The sequence below is a fragment of the Eptatretus burgeri genome, chromosome 4 (assembly GCF_056783735.1).
Source record: "Eptatretus burgeri isolate ZD-2024b chromosome 4, Ebu_testis_v1, whole genome shotgun sequence".
In the NCBI taxonomy this organism is placed as follows: Eukaryota; Metazoa; Chordata; class Myxini; order Myxiniformes; family Myxinidae; genus Eptatretus; species Eptatretus burgeri.
This window is the reverse complement of record NC_140964.1, coordinates 88,650,114-88,664,232: the sequence shown is the minus strand read 5'-3', so window position 1 is coordinate 88,664,232 and position 14,119 is coordinate 88,650,114. Positions and strand designations below refer to the sequence as shown.

Below are 14,119 nucleotides of genomic sequence, written 5' to 3'. Positions count from 1 at the left end.
ATTGTTAAAGACATTTCCATCTCGCAAAGTTTGTCCGCTTAATAGTGTAGCAGATTAGGGCGCCAAATTTTATTTCCCTACAGTCAAAGCCCCTGAGCTTCCTTTTTTATATGCTTTGTGCGGGACTACAACCATTTAGTTTTAATGTCATTTTCTTGAAGTAACATTCTAAAGCACACCCCAGGCACTAAAAGAAAGAGAAATCGAGGTAGAACACGCTGCTCTTTTTTGAGAGCACAAATGAGAGTGAAATAACATCATTTCATGAGCGAAAGAAAATTAAAATCCTCACCCATCTGAAACAATGGGATGTTCTCGCCGGAGTTATCTGCTGGCAGCAGTCGCCGAAGGACAGTAATGGAAACTGTGCGCGTTCCTGGCAAAATGTGCCACCAGAGAGTAATCCATATTCAGTGCGCCAGACACGAGCCTAGAGGAAAGGCACGTTTCCACACTTCACCGGATCAAGCGGGGGGTGTCGTCAGGGTCACACGATGGAGAGCGCACAGAGGTCTTCAGCACTCCCACAATGCCTTGGGATGGTACTTCTGTAAGTGCGCTCTCCAATGTACATAATTTAGGTCTCGTACTGTCATTATCTGAGTTTGAAATCACCGCAAAGTGTTAACAGCAAAGTATGCAAGACATCTGTACACGGGATTGCTGCGAATATCGAAGAGAGAAATTTGAGAAATGAAAGTATTCATTTGCTATAGAATATGACAATGGATGCATTTTTAAAAGAGTCACTGTGACATCACAGCAAAAACGTTGTGCTGGAAGAGGAACATAGATTATTACCCCGTACGCGTGAAGCAAAAAGCGGGATTAAGCAATTGGATTATGTTCGTCCGTCCATCTGTCATCAGTTTATGATCAAGGTACAGCTTCTTTGAATCGAATGTTATAGTTTGAAAATGAATCGGAACATGAATAAGAAGACTAGTCTTTCGTTTTATTGCACATTGGCTCTGGATTCAACCCAATTTCACAAGTTCAGAAAGGAGTGAGATGATACTTTTACTCTGTCTGCCTGGCAATCGAACAAAATTGAAAATCATTCCCGACAGGAAACGTACTGTTTTTAAGGATGTCATAATGGACACAAACAACAGGCACGAAGAACAAATGTAATGTGTTAGGTAGGGTGATGTAATAAACGCTGGAGAAAATGGTGGTAGAACCAGCATCCATTTCTTTTTATGCCTTTAAACCTTCATACAAATTGAATTTCATATTTGAAGACTGTATGACACAAAAGTTGCCTTCATAATACTTCCAAGAACCAAGCAATATATCGAGATATATATATATATATATATATATATATATATATATATATATATATATATATATATATATGTATTTGTATATATATATATATATATATATATATATATATATATATATATATATATATATATATATATATATATATACATATATATATACATACAGACACAGTCGAGGCCAAAAATATTTGCACCCTTGCACATTTTTCAAATAATGCACCATTACTTCCATAAAATTGTTGAAATTTAAAAATCTTTTGGTATCCACAGATGTATTGTTGAGAATTTGGAAGCTTACTGCACACAACAGTCAGGTCCTACAGATCAGTTATATCGGTAAGTAAGTGCTTCTAGGAAGGGTCCCGTCCTATGTTTAATGGGTGATTAATTGTACGTGCGCTGTGAATTATTTTTTAGTTCGGATTTTTACACCACCAACAACAACTACAGCTACTACTACTACATCCACTTCAACAACGCCACCTTCCCACACTCGACCGGTCGACATTACACACGTGTTTTTGGCTGAGGACGTGGGCGGAGCCTTCATCGCCTCAGGTCAAAGCTCCGCTCTGAGGAGGGGCAGAGAGCATTTCCTTGAGCCAATGAGCAGAGAGCGAGCACCACATGCGCACCCCAGCCAATCGGGAGGCCGCCACGAGTCGCCTGACAACCCACCGTCCAATCAGGAGGTGAGTGGCGGGGAGAAGAAGCCGCTCCCTCCAAAAGAAAAGGAGTGTGGTGGTCTGGACTAGTGTTCGACAGAGGGTGATCGTGGAGATTGTGGCACGGTCTGTGGTTGTCGAGGAGTGGTCTGAGACACTGGTGATCATGGTTGAGCGGCCTCGTTCGTGGGCCGTGGACTTCGGGTCATGGGTTTGGGTCCCACCGTAGTTGGTTTCGGAGTCGCACGATGCGGACAGGTACCCCGGCCCGGCTTGACCAAGATAGACCCACGGGGTCCAGTTCTTTTGGGTGTGTGTGTGTGTGTGTGTGTGTGTGTGTGTGTGTGTGTGTGTGTGTGTGTGTGTGTGTCTGTGGGCCCCATCTTTAAGTAGGATTGATTAAGTGTTTTTCATTGTACATTGGTTGCACTGCTTTTATTCGGTTGTAACTCTGCTCTTTGTCTCCCTTCCCAGTTTTTGCCGATTACTGCAAATAAATTCCCCTCTTGTTGAATGTCCCAGCTCGTTCCCTGTCATTTCTTTTATTGGCTTAGCACGGTGCGTGTTGAGAAATAGCGAAGCAGTAAATTGTTCCTTTGGACCGACAGGCCTCGGTGACCATCCGCTCAGGTTATACATGGTTCAAGCACGGTGATGGCTCGTCCCGCTCGAGGACTGTCGAGGGTGTGAATTCCCCGGTAGCTTTGCCGCATGGGTACTCAGGTATATTGAAGTTTGGCAATTAACCCTACCCCACGCGGTCGAATTATTGCCTATTCATGGTCCTGTAAGGGCCCCGTGCCTTTCAGACTTATCCGAGGATCACGACCTAAATTCCGGTGTGTTTGGTGGAGCCGACTCTACTGCTCGCCCTTGCAGTCGTGCTCGCTACCGATACCCGGCACAACAACAGTATTTCTTTGGTTTGCAGTGGAAGAAAACAAATAAGCTAGAAAAATTACATCTTAGCTTATTCCACACAGAAATCCTAAAATTTGGCCATGCCCTCTCTGAGAAATGTCACCCCCCTCCGCCAACCACCTATATTTCTGCAGGGCGCTCAAGGTCGACCAGAAACCCCATTCTGCTAAAACTACCAAAATCAAGAAAATCACTGCTCACCTTCACTCTTTCATTCCTCTTTTTTTTCTGCCATTGGAACAAACTCCCACACTCTCTTCAATCCCACTCTTCCATCCAGGTCTTCAAAACAGCTGTTTACCACCATCTCATCTTCCCCCATTCAAAACCACAATTGTTGCTATCCCCGCTAATCCACCCCAAACCCACCTCCTTCAAATTCCCTGCTTTTCTTCTTGAAAGTCCCTGTCGTATACAGACCTGAAAGTCCCTGTAGTGTCCATATTGTTTACCCTGTGTACCCCATCCCATCCCACTCCATTACACAGATCTCCTCATGTCTCTATTCCACACTGTTTTTTTCCTCCCCTCTCCCACCCCTCTTGTCTCCTCCTCCCCTTGTATGTTCTGTGTGTTAGCTCCCTTACGAGCCTCGACAGTGTATCCAAAATAAAATAAAAATGGCCCGGACAATATTATTGGCATCTTTTAGAAGTTGGAAGAAATAATTAGATTTCAAGCAGGTGATTTTCCTTTGCATTGGAACTACCTGTGGTGAGTTGCAAGTGCCTTCAATCTAAAAATCACTCATTCAACCAGTTTGAAAAGAGAAAAGGAGTCATTCTGTTGTTTTGGGGCACTGTGTGTACCACAATGAACATGGAGAAAAGAAAGAAAACCAGAGAATTGTCTGAGGAGGTCAGACACAAGATTGAAGCCAAGCATGGACAATCTCAAGGCTACAAGTCCATCTCCGGAGACCTTGATGTTCCTGTGTCCACTGTACGCAATGTTATCAGGAAGTTTAAGGCCCTGGCACTGCAGCCAACCTCCATGGATGCGGCCACAAAAGAAAACTTGAATGAAGATTGTAGCAAAAGATTGTTCCAATGGTGGAGAAAGCACCTCGATCAACTGCCAAACAGATTCAAGCTGATGTTCAGACGCAAGGTACGACAGTTTCAACTTACACTATCCATCGCCAACTCAATGAAAAAGGGTTCTATGGGAGGAGACTCAGGAGGACCCCACTGCTGAGAGGGAGACATAAGAAAGCCCAACTGGAGTTTGCCAAAACACACCTGAACAAGCCAAAATCCTTCTGGGAGAATGTCCTGTGGACAGATGAGACCAAATCAGAGCCTTTTTGTAAAGCACATCATCTCCATGTTTACAGAAAACAAAATGAAGAAAAGAACAACTTCCCTACAATCAAACATGGAGGAGGATCAGTGATGTTTTGGGGTTGCTGGGTTGCCTGGAACTGGGTGCCTTGAATGTGTGCATGGCATCATGAAACCAGAAGATTACCAAGGCATTTTTGAGCACAATGTTCAACCCAGTGTCAGAAAGCTGGGTCTCCGTCGAATGTCATGGGTCTTGCAGCAGGACAATGACCCCAAACACACTTCAAAAAGCACCCAGGAATGGTTCAAGACAAAATGCTGGACTGTTCTGAAGTGCCCAGCAATGAATCCAGATCTAAATCCCATTGAAAACCCTGTGGGGAGATCTGAAAACAGCAGTTGGGAGAAGGTACCCTTCAAATCTGGGAGAACTGGAGCAGTTTGCACAAGAAGAGTGGGCTAAACTACCAGTGGAGAGGTGTAGGAAGCTCATACATGGTTGTCGGAAGTGCTTAACTGCATTTATTTTAGCCAAAGGCTGTTGTGCTGCCAAATATTAAGTCGAAGGTGTCAATAATTTTGTCAATGCCATTTCTTTTTATTTTCTGATTTGAAAGGATATAAAAAGTTGTGAAACAACAACAAAGGTTCTGTAATTTTAACAGTGAAAAAAGAATTGTAGAGACCAAAACCTTTGTCAATTTCAACTTAATTTTAAAGAAAATTGCAAGTTATTTGAAAAAAAGTGCAAGTGTGCCAATATTTTTGGCCATGACATTAGATATATATATATATATATATATATATATATATATATATATATATATATATATATATATATATATATATATATATATATATATATATATATATATATATATTGCCTTCCCTGCTTTCTCTATAAATCACGTGATTAATAAGGTAACTCGATTAACCCATAGACGGAAGGACCCTAGGTCTCGCGCTTGAGTTATTGGCGTCCACGGTCGGTTAAGCGACCCGCCGCATCATGGAATTATCCGTGTGCGACGGCCTACAATTCCGGGGAGTCTGGTGGAACTGACATAGCTTCTCCCACCAGGTGGTCTTCTCACCCGACCCCCCGGCCCGCAACAATATTTTATGTACATATATATATATATATATATATATATATATATATATATATATATATATATATATATATATATATATATATATATATATATATATATACACATACATACATACACATATACATAGGCGCGCACACGCACACACACACACACCATGCGAGGGCATGGCATGTGAGATAGTCTGCGACTCAACGTCGTCCTATTACAGTGTATTCGGCAATGGATATGACTGCTTTAGCAGCGCTAAACTTCCAGATTTATTTGTTTTTAACGATCTTTAACAAGTTGACTGCCAACTCTTATAGTATACACCACTTCCATTTGCAAGCCAAGTATGCATGTGCATATACTCTACTTTATTTTCAAATTTTACTGTTTCAGAAAATCTAAGTTAATTTCTTATCCATTGCTGGGTTAATCTCACTTTATGAGAAAACTCATAGCAGGCAGTGGGACAAGATTTTCATTTCCGTATGAAAGGTACGAGCTTTGTGGTTGGACTATTTTTAGTACTGAATCGACGTTGGTATTTACGTAATAGCTACTGGTACATTGTTTGCTGAGTAGTACGTGTTTTTTTTGTTTTTTTACTACTTGTCATTACCATTAGAAATGGCACGTATGAATGCAGATGATGTGGCAAATCCTCTCATGCAGACTGCTAATGAAAATCATGATTATTACATCGATTTATGTTCACCAAACTGCCAGCAGATTGTTTGTTGCGTTATCTGGCATGGCAGCATATTCTGTTTACAATACAAAATAACGGAATCTTTTCTACGAGAATACACGTCCTGGCAAATCTGGTACACCCAGCACTTCGAGTATTCTCGTACTTGGCAGTCAACGTGTTAAAATAATTATTTTATTAAAATTGAGGAATACTCTTGAACACTGTGCAGGGTATCATGTTTTATGAACTCTCTGGTTGTCGCTTTCATTTAAAGTATTGAATGTCCTCTTTGTCTCGTATTTTTATCCATTTCTTGCTTTCCTCTCTTTTTCTGCTCATATTTATCGAATAATAATGGGTATAGAAGATTGCAATGATGAATCAGAACTCTTTTGTTTGCATAAAAGAATAGCTCACTATAAATTTTGAGAAAATAATACGAGAATTGTGAAAGTCCACAAACAAGCATTTCTAATAGACAGGCCATCTGACTTGATATCGTTCCGATGGACAGCAAACAAAGTGATGTATCACCCTGCATGCCAAACACCAGTCTGACAGTTTTTAGCTGCGTCAATATTTGAACCCAACCGAGACCGCTCAGAGACCGTGTGCATACCTCTAAGTTATCCTGCCAGTCATTCAGGTCCATAACATATGAGAGGGAGGGAAGAAAAAGAAGGGGTTGATAGAGAGGGGTGGGGGAGAGTGAGGAGATAGACGGGGAAAGAGAGGGGTGGGGGAGAGTGAGGAGATAGACGGGGAAAGAGAGGGGTGGGGGAGAGTGAGGAGATAGATGGGGAAAGAGAGAGGGGAGGGGAGGGGGAGAGAGAGGGGGAAAGAGAGAGGGGAGGGGGAGAGGGAAGAGAGAGGTGGGAGGGGGAAAGAGAGGAGGGAGGGGGAAAGAGAGAGGGGGGAAAGGGAGAAAGAGAGGAGGGAGGGGGAAAGAGAGAGGGGGGAAAGGGAAAGAGAGAGGAGGGAGGGGGGAAGTGAAGACAGACATGAAGTGGAGCGTTAATTACGATTCATACCGTCTCATCAAAATGATTCTGTAAAGTATAACAGTGAAGATGGAAACAAAATGTCTGAAATCCATTTTCTACCAGTCATACAAAAACACCGCCCAGACGCGTCCGGAGACAAACACCGCCCGGACGCATCCGGAGACAAACACCGCCCGGACGTGTCCGGAGACAAACTCCCATCCAGACACATTCGGAAACAAACTCCATCCGGACATAATCACTGTCCAGGCACATCTGGAAAAAAAACACTGTCCAGACATAATGAGCATCCGGATACGTACAGAGACAGAGAGAGAGACAGAGAGACAGAGAGACAGAGAGACAGAGAGACACAGAGAGAGAGAGAGAGAGAGAGAGAGAGAGAGAGAGAGAGAGAGAGAGAGAGAGAGAGAGAGAGAGAGAGAGAGAGAGAGAGAGAGAGACAGAGAGAGAGAGAGAGAGAGAGAGAGAGAGAGAGAGAGAGAGAGAGAGAGAGAGAGAGAGAGAGAGAGAGAGAGAGAGAGAGAGAGAGACAGACAGAGAGAGGGGGTGGGGGGTAGGGGAGTTATCAGAGAGAATGTTATGCTTTGTGAATGACACACACACACATACACACACACACACACACACACACACACACACACACACACACACACACACACACACACACACACACACACACACGGCTGATATCAGTAATTTTGGGGGAATCGGCAGGTTGGAGTCAGTGTGATTACTGACTACAGTACGTATTGTATTCAACCCAGAAACTTTGAGTTGCTTTCACCAAAAAACAACATTACATTTATCTCCATGTTTCAGGGAGATGTTCACAAACATTAACCTTCATAAATAGCTGCGTGTGACAGGTGGAAAAAAATTTGGCTCAGTAATTCGAAAACATCTTAATACAGCAATCAGCTCAGAAATCTGGAGTTATCAAATATATTTTGCTTTGAAACTCACAAAGAGAAACATATAACCTTTGTAAATCAAATCAGATAATCAAATGCTTTCAAAACAGGTGCGAGGACAAAGGAAAACCTGATAGAAACTCTATAAGATAAAGGATAAAACTTTGCCAACACGACACCCGTAACAGAAATGACATGTCCACACACCCGCGGAGAGTCCCAACAGATCCAAATCTACCCATATGTACCACGTCCGTGTGTGTTGTATACATACCTTGACCTTGGAAGACCCTCTCGTGAGCAGGCTCTCGCTGCTCCTATGGTTGGCAGTGAGTTCCCCGGAAGCAGCGGGGGGAAAGAGAGTGGCATTTCTGTATGTGGAGGAATTGTGTTGCTCAACTGGTTGGTCGCCCAGATAGCTCAGATGGCAGAGCACTGGTATGGTTTGCTAGGCCAGAGGACCTGGATTCGTATTCCAGGTCTGGGCCTGTAATTTTTCCACATACGTTTATAATGCTTGAAGTAACTGTTGACTGTACATCCCAATCAGGACATGAACTGTACAGCTTGGTAAGTGGCTTCAGCACTCAAGCAAGCACTCCAACAGAATGCCTGGCTTGACAAGCGATTACCATTTGCCGTTGACACAACTATGCACCCAGAAATGCCCAAGCATTGTCCGAATTGGACAAATCAATAATTTTTGTTCGTAGTCGGAACTGATGATACTTTCAAATCCTGAGCTTCTGTTTTGTAATTCTGGTTAGTTTCAGAGATTCTCTTGGTTATTCATATGTGCAAATGAAATAAAGCAACGAACGCTGGCGTCTCCAGGCGTTTATAAGCACTGCAATATACTCAACGATTCGTAGCCATGATGAACAGGCATTCGATAATATGAGTGAGGTTAAGTAAACAAATCGTAAGTTAATAAAAAAACGTTATCGTTAAGAAATCGTTGCAGCCTGTTTGAAGTAAGGGCATGGTTGAGCAGGCCAAAAAATATGGTGGCTTCAAGCCCCAGCATGGTTACCCAGGAAACGCCTTAAAACCTCAGACAGCGAGGTGGCCGAGGATCGCCTGATGAAGGATATAATTAAATAAGGCTCATAATTATCTTCAAAAGGGGTGTTTTAATTAACCCAAACATCCAATTTTCAATCTTGCATTTTGTTGATGTTTTCTTAGTGTGCATGTAAAGTTTCAGGCTGATGGGCTTTATAGTTTTGGATTTATGGAGGACACACACACACACACACACACACACACACACACACACACACACACACACACACACACACACACACACACACACACACACACACACACACGTTGACATTTATTAATATAGATTGATCTAAAATGTTGGGGTGATGGAGGAGCCTTTATTGAAATTGCTTGCAGAACAGAATATATTAGTAGATAACAGCACACATTAATGTGAATTACGACAATAGTAGACAATGGACAAATACACAAAGTATACAAAATTTTAGCCTGGGTTTGGAGCATCATGAGCCACCAGTTCAGTTGGGAGGAAAACCCGAATGTCCTGGAAGACATCATTGTTTTTTAGTTTTCCTTTGTCTTCTTTGCAAATGTTGAGGCTGTGTTCCCCACCGTTTCTCTTTCAGGTGTTACATTTTCTGTTCAGACTGGTAATTCCGAGCAAGACGAATTGAGGATGCAGGGTTCGGCTTGCATTTTTCGTTCTCGTGTCGGCTATAGATTATATTCAATTATCAGTTGAGCTTTCTCCTTACATGATCAATCCTCCCATTAATGCTTGGAGCACCTGATTCAACTCTATCAGGCCGACATCTCCTTCGTGCATCTTGGCCGGGATAGTCTGGGAAGGCATTGGTTTTTGTCAAACGTTTTGTGAATTGTAAGCAAGTTCCTTATTTCGGAATAATGTTTGTAGATTTTTTTCCTTCTTGCTATTTTCTCAGATTCTGGTGTACCATACACTGTCACAGAGCGCTGGTGATGCTGGAGCAGTTTCTTGGAAAGAATTATGTTGGGTGGTTTGCCATTGCCTTCCCAGCAGTAGTTCAGGTATGAATTTGGAATTTGGCTGTTAGGGGGCTGGCAATATTCGCCTACTTTTCACAAAGAACACATTGAGGATTTAACGTCCACCAACTAATACCAGGAGACGGGACTCCCAGTTTAACATCCATCTGAAGGACAGCACACGCATTGTTGAATCACCTTGCATGTAAAACAGCAGGATGACAGTTTATATCCAGATTGGGATTCAAACCCAGGCGAGACAGCCTAGAGCCGAGTTTGTGTCCCTCTAGGCTATCCTAACATTCAATGGCCATTTTACTAGTACTGTACTTTAAATGTATTGGGACACTGGCACTGCTTGCTACTTTATAGCTTTGATTTTGTTTCTCCAGAGGATATGTTTTCAGAATTAGCTGTGTTCTGTGCAAACATATTTTGACAACAATCCTGTGCATTTCTTTGTGGCAGATTATGTGGCCCCTTATACCTACAAGTATTTGTATGACAATTCGTTTTCAAGGTCCTGTATTGTTCTTATTAAGTCAATTCTGTTTTTGGTTGCTTTGCCCGATAACAATGTGCATTTGTCAGTCCAAATTCGTATTGTTACCCCACGCGTGAAGCGAAAAACATGGTTAAGCAATTAGTTCATTTCTAATTAGTCTGTCTGTCTGTGTCGAAAAAAACATCACTTTATGATCGAGGAACAACAATTTCAATTGAATGTTATATTTTGAACACGAATTGGAACATGAATCGGAAAAGGAACCCGTAGTTTAGTCACACTTTGGCTCTGAATCTGTCTCGATTGCACAAGTGTAAAGGAGTGAGATCGTACTTTTAGTCTGTCTGCCTATCTGGCAGTCAAACAAAATTGAAAATCATTCCAAACAGGAAATTTACTGTTTTTAAGGACGTCGTAAAAGACACAAACAACAGGCATGAAGAACTAATGTAACGTATTAAAGTGATGTAAAAGACATCCGAAACATCAACAGTGCCAAACGTTCTCAAAAAAACTTGTTTTCCTACAATCCTATTTCAATTTAATTATATACAGTACGTGAACACTGTAGAACACAAATTGCCTTGTTAGCAATTTCAAAACCCTTCCGTTTAGCAGTACTTGGACAAAATATTATGGCATTTTAAGTCATCACGACCAATCAAATTTTCCGTTCACAGACTACGCCAATGTCCTTGTATCTCAAGTCTGCACGGGGTAAGGTGTTCTGTGAACTCTCTAGTTTTTACCAGTTTTAATTTTGCTTGTTTTTCGTCATGTAGCACAAAAAGTTTTAGATTGTGAATAGCATGTGTGTGACTTTGGTTGTTCCTTTGCTTTTTCTCTTGTTGGAGGAAGTTAATAATTTTAATTTTCTTCCAAGGAACGTTACTGAAGGAGAAGGTCATTAAGCCCATCAAACCCATGCAATGGTGGCTTTCCCATGCTCTATCCTTTTTAAATGCTGAACTGGTATGATTTGACTGGTGTTGGGTTTGAACAACCGACCTCCCAGATTTAGAGCAGATGCTCTAACAGTTCTAACTATCATACTACCGAGTCTGATTAATCCATATTCTTAGTCATTGGTCATTTTAATTAATGGGTCCCAAACTAGGAAAAACAGTAGAGTGGAAAGCCAACAGTATTTGATCAGACAAAAACCTCATATTTTAAAATATAACATTTGAATTGTTTCTTCCGACTGATGTCGTATCATTGCTGTGTTCCATCGTTTTGTTGTCTCTTCCCTTTAGCCAATTCAATTTTGGTCCTTTTGTACAGGATCTGCACAGGATATAATCCACAATAATGTAAACGTCTGGGCCACAATTGCATGACCTCTATTCATAAATCAATCGACGCTGTTCATCGTATGGTTCCTCTGTTTCTATTATCATTATTATTATTATTATTATTATTATTATTATTATTATTATTATAGTTTTTCAGAATGTCTTTGTTGAGCAAGAGGCGATCCTTCATTCTGGAGTAGTTTCCTTTGCACTCTCATTATGTTGTAGGATATTATCATTCAGGTGAAATAATTTCTGATCTTTATTCCTTTGTCTTCTCTTTTTATCGTGTTAAAGGTGGCTTAAGCCAAAAGCAGCCATTCAAATATTACTTGTTAGTGTCAGCTTTTACAATCCCACAAAACCTTTGTATCTGCCCTTTAGTCCATGATGTTTCTCTGTCTTCTCCCCACACGCATCCATCTTCATCACATTTGGTGGATATGGTTCATTTTCATCAATCTGGATACTGCGATCGAGTGCAAATTACAATCATTCACCATATATACCCACATCGTTCCGAAGAATCACATGGTACGCACATGGCATTAGGATCAGGACAGATATACAGGTAGCCGGAAGCACTGCCTGCCTTTTGTGATACTGGTGCTCAGGGCAGAGGTTTGCTTCTGTATTTCAAAAGAAACTATAAGAAAATGCAATGGGAAGATATGCCAAGAGCACTTTTATCACTTACACATGAGGTGGGAAGAGATAACTGCAGAAGACATGCCATGTAGAAAAATCCTTTGGGCTGTCGTGTCATCATCATCACAATGATGAAACTTACAATGCAGTGTTTTCAGAAGTGATGCAACACCTGCATAAGCTGTGTGATTATGCATATAGATAACATAATATTCTACAAGGTAGTTCAAACAAAATAAATTGTTTTGTTCGAGAAGAATATTTGTAAAAATGCCATCGGAATCCTGGGTTCCGCATATGAATAAAAACATGATCCGTCTCCAGTGCAACGGTGCAATGACCTCCAGTCTAGAGGTTTAGACGACCGGGCATTTGCGACAAGGCTCAACGAGAAATGGCGGGAGGGAGGCTTTGCAGGGTGACAGGCGCATGTGCATCGATTTCACTTGTGCTTCACTCCAAGAGGTCCTGTGAGACCCAGGAAAAGGTTCACCAGAGAGGAAAAGCTGCCATGGCATCTTACTCATCAAAATAACTGCCTACAGTTGTAACTCTCAGAAAGCGCTCGGCTGAGAACAATGACTGGTTAGCCTGGGCTGTTGCCACTGTGCTTTCATTTCCTGTCTAAACAAGAAGAAGGTAAAGTGCAGTATTATTTATGGCAAGTTGAATAATAACTGGAAGACGATGCAATGAAGGTTAAAATATTCTCCAAATATAATTTCCAGTGGACGAGTAATGTCACATTTAAATTTCTATTTCAGTGATCATAATGTTACCACCTGAGGTTATAAAACATTTTCCTGATCTTGTATATGATACTCTATCATGAATTATAAACAATTATAGAATTTGTCACAATAACTTTTTTGCTATTTCTTAATAATTTAAGATTATGAATATGAACAGGTGTTAAACTCGTTGTGGTAATTTTTGATTTCTGGGTGGTAAATCCAAACAGTATACACCATCTTCTCTGATCTGATATTTAATCAAACATACACCATCTAATCTGATCTGACATTTAATCAAACATACACCGTCTTATCTGATCTGACATCTAATCAAACATACACCATCTTCTCTGATCTGAGATTTAATCAAACATACACCATCTTATCTGATCTGACATTTAATCAAACATACACCGTCTTATCTGATCTGACATTTAATCAAACATACACCATCTTCTCTGATCTGACATTGAATCAATCATACACCATCTTCTCTGATCTGACATTGAATCAAACATACACCATCTTCTCTGATCTGACATTTAATCAAACATACACCGTCTTCTCTGATCTGACATTGAATCAAACATACACCATCTTATCTGATCTGACATTTAATCAAACATACACCATCTTATCTGATATGAGATTTCATCAAACATACACCATCTTCTCTAATCTGACATTTAATCAAACAAACACCATCTTCTCTAATCTGACATTTAAACATACACCGTCTTATCTGATCTGACATTTAATCAAACATACACCGTCTTATCTGATCGGATATTTAATCAAACATACACCGTCTTATCTGATCTGACATTTAATCAAACATACACCGTCTTATCTGATCTAACATTTAATCAAACATACACCATCTTCTCTGATCTGACATTGAATCAAACATACACCGTCTTCTCTGATCTGACATTTAATCAAACATACACCATCTTATCTGATCTGACATTTAATCAAACATTCACCATCTTCTCTGATCTAACATTTAATCAAACATACACCATCTTCTCTGATCTGACATTGAATC

General features: G+C 40.9%; 1 long non-coding RNA gene across 3 annotated transcripts in view; it reads right to left on the bottom strand.

Annotated features, from left to right (window-relative positions):
• LOC147028631 (uncharacterized) overlaps nt 1-14,119 on the bottom strand; it is a 176,631-nt gene that overhangs the window by 48,936 nt on the left and 113,576 nt on the right. Inside the window, exon 7 of one of the 3 annotated variants that reach the window (XR_015057639.1) lies at nt 293-430. The exons of the other annotated variants lie outside the window; for them this stretch is intronic. This is a non-coding gene — a long non-coding RNA (uncharacterized LOC147028631). The remainder of the gene's footprint in view (nt 1-292; nt 431-14,119) is intronic. 3 annotated transcript variants of the gene reach the window in all.